This window comes from Diceros bicornis (assembly GCF_020826845.1).
Source record: "Diceros bicornis minor isolate mBicDic1 chromosome 13 unlocalized genomic scaffold, mDicBic1.mat.cur SUPER_13_unloc_1, whole genome shotgun sequence".
Taxonomy (NCBI): domain Eukaryota; kingdom Metazoa; phylum Chordata; class Mammalia; order Perissodactyla; family Rhinocerotidae; genus Diceros; species Diceros bicornis.
In genome coordinates this window covers 421,629-424,982 of record NW_026690866.1, presented here as the reverse complement: position 1 = coordinate 424,982, position 3,354 = coordinate 421,629, and positions in this window count along the sequence as shown.

Here is a 3,354-nt window from a genome sequence, read left to right as displayed (position 1 = left end):
TTCTTAGTTTTGATAAAGTTTAACTAAACACAATTGGTTATGGGTGTGCTTTTGGTTTCACACCTGAGAAATCTTTGCCTAATCCAAGGTCATGAATATTTTCTCCTAGAAGATTTATAGTTTTAGATTTTACACTTACTGCTATGATTCACTTTGAGTTAATTTTTGTATGTGGTGTGAGACATGGGTCCAAGGATTTTGGGGTTTTGTTTTGCTTTGAGTTATATATTATGGTGGATATTTTTGCATATGAATATTCAATTTTTCCAGTGCCACTTTTTGAAAATACCATTCTTTCTCCATTAAGTTATTTTTGCAACTTTGTCAAATATCAATTGCTCATACACGTGTGATTCTGTTTCTGGATTCTCTCTTCTGTTCCACTGATCTGTGTGTTTATTCATTCACCAGCACACTATTGATTATCGTAATGTTATAATATGCCTGGAAAGCAGGTAGTTTAAGGCCTCCAACTTTGTTCTTCTTTTCAAAATTGTTTTGGATATTCTAATTACTTTGCCTACTCAAAAAAATTGTAGAATCAACTTCATAGTTTCTATCAAAAATATGCTGGAATTGTAATTGGTATAGATCAACTTAAGGAGAATTAATATTTAAAATACAGAGTCTTCCAATCCACGAACACAGCATATTTCTGCTGGGGTTTGAATGCTTATGTCCTCCCAAAATTCCCATGTTGAAATCCTAACCCCCAAGGTTGAGAGTGTTTGAAGATGGGGCCTCTGGGAGGTGCTTGTGTCATGTGGGTCGAGCCCTCATGAACAAGATTAGTGCCTTTAAAACAAAAGAGGCTCCAGAGAGAGCCCTTGTCCCCTCCACCGTGTGAGGACACAGCAAGAAGTCACCGGCTATGAACCAGGAAGTGGGCTATCACCAGAATGTGACCATGCTGGCGCCTTGATCTTGGACTCTCAGCCTCCAGAACTGTGGGAAATAAATGTCTGTTGTTTATAAGCTATCCAGACTGTGGGTTTTGTTATAGCAGCCCGAATAGACTAAGACCATTTCCCTGCTTATTGAAGTTTTCTTTTACTTCTTCCATCAGTGTTTTGTAGTTTTCAGCATAGAGATTCTACAGGCATATTATAGGACTTATTCCTAAATATGTTATGATTTTTGTTGCTATTGTAAGTTGCACTTTAAAAATGTCAATTTCTGGGGGCTGGCCTGGTGGCACAGTTGTTAAGTTCGCATACTTCACTTCCACGGCCCTTGATCCTCCAGTTCGGATCCTGGGCATAGATCTACACACTGCTCATCGAGCCATGCTGTGGGAGCATCCCATACAAAGTAGAAGAATATTGGCACAGATGTGAGCTCAGGGACCATCTTCCTCAAGCAAAAGAAAAAACATGTCAATTTCCAATCATTTATTGCCACCGTATAGAAATACAAATGATTTTCGTATGCTGACTTTGTATCCTATGACCTTGTTACACTCATTTATGAATTCCAGTAGCCTTTTTTTTTTGTTATATTCTTAAGGATTTTTTACGCAGACAGTCATGTCATCTGTGAAAAAAGACAGTTTTACTTCTTCCTTTCCAATCTGTATGCCTTTTATTTGATTTTCTTGCTATTTCACACCAACTAAGAATCCAGTGTGGTGTTGACTGGAGACAATGAGAGTGGATGTCTCTGCCTTGATCCTGACTTACAGGGGAAGCCTTTAGTCTTACTGTCTGTGATAACTGCAGGTTCTCATGGATGCCTTGTATCAAGATAAAGTTCCCTCTACTTCTACTTTCCTGGACTTTTATAAATGGATGTAGAATTTCTTCAAATGCATTTTCTGCATGTCACATGATTTTCCTCTTTAATCTGGTGGTGTGGTGGATTACATTGTTTTATTTTTTGTCCTATTGTCTATTTTTTTTTCCAGTCATTTCTCCAGGGTTCACAATCTCCATCTCTAACTTTTCCTGTTCCACTTACAATGAACATTTTAGTACTTCAGGTAAAATATGGAAATATTGCAGCCATATTGGGCCACCCCGCCCATCCTTTATGCTGTAGTAACTGTATGTACTGCATCTACATATCTTATGAACCTCAGAAGAAAATATTATCATTTTTTAAAGACTTTATTTTTTTAGAGCAGTTTTTGTTTCACAAAAAAATTGAGTGTTTGGTACATATATGCCCTGCTCCCATATGCACAGCCCCCCCACTATCAACATTGCCCATCGGATGGTGTATTTGTTACAGATGACGAACCTGCACTGACATGTCATCATCACCCAAAATCACAGTTTACACCAGGTTCACTCTCGCTGTTGTGCATTCTGTGGGTTTGGACAGATGTCTAATGACATGTATCCACCATTATTGTGTCATACAGAATAGTTTCACTGCCCTAAAATCCCTCTATGCTCACCTATTCATCCTTCTACCCTCCCCATAATATTACAGTTTTTACTGTAAGTTGTGTGTATTATACAAAAGTTAGAAGGAAAAAGCAGAAAAAATGAGTAGCCTTTGACATTTACTTAGATATTTACCATTTCTGAAGCTACTTATTCCATTCTGAGGATCTGAGATTCCTTTTCTGGTATAATTTCCCTTCTCCTAAAGAATTTCCTTTAGCATCTTCTATTGTAGAGATTTGCTAGTAATAATTTCTCTTAGTTTTTCTAAATCTGAAAATGTTGTCTCTCAACAGTGATTTTCAAAAGATATCTTTGCTGGATATACGATTCTGGATTGACAGGTCTTTTTTTTCTCTCTCTCAACACTTTAAATCTCTTTTCTCATTCTCTTCTGGTCCCCATAGTTTCTGATGAGAAGTCAGCTATTAATCAAATCATTACTCCACTCTGTGTGAAGTGTCATTTTTCTCTGTTGCTTCCAACGTTTGCTTTGCGGCCTTGGTATCCAGCTGCTTGATCTGATGTGTCTTTATGTGGGACTGTCTTCATTCTGCTTGGTGTTAGTTGAGCATCATATTTGCAAATGTCTATCTTCCATCACTTGGATAATTCCAGCCACTATTTCTTCAAGTATTTTTGTCTGCACATTCTCTCTCTCCATTCCTTCTTTGAAGCCGACCATATGTATATTAAAGTTTGATCTTACCTAAGAGTGACTGGGGCTCTGTTATTTTTCCACCCTTTTTTCATTCTATTTTCCATGTTAATTTCTATTGCTCCACTTAAATTCCATGTAAAGAATTTGTTATTTCTAATATTGTATTTTCCAATTCTAAAATTTTCTTTTTTAAATTTTTCTGCTGAGTTTTCCTACTCTTTCATTTGCTGCAAGCATATTTGTTTACCTTCACGGAGGATAGTTATGACAATCACTTTAAAATCTTTGTTTAATACTTATGCTTTC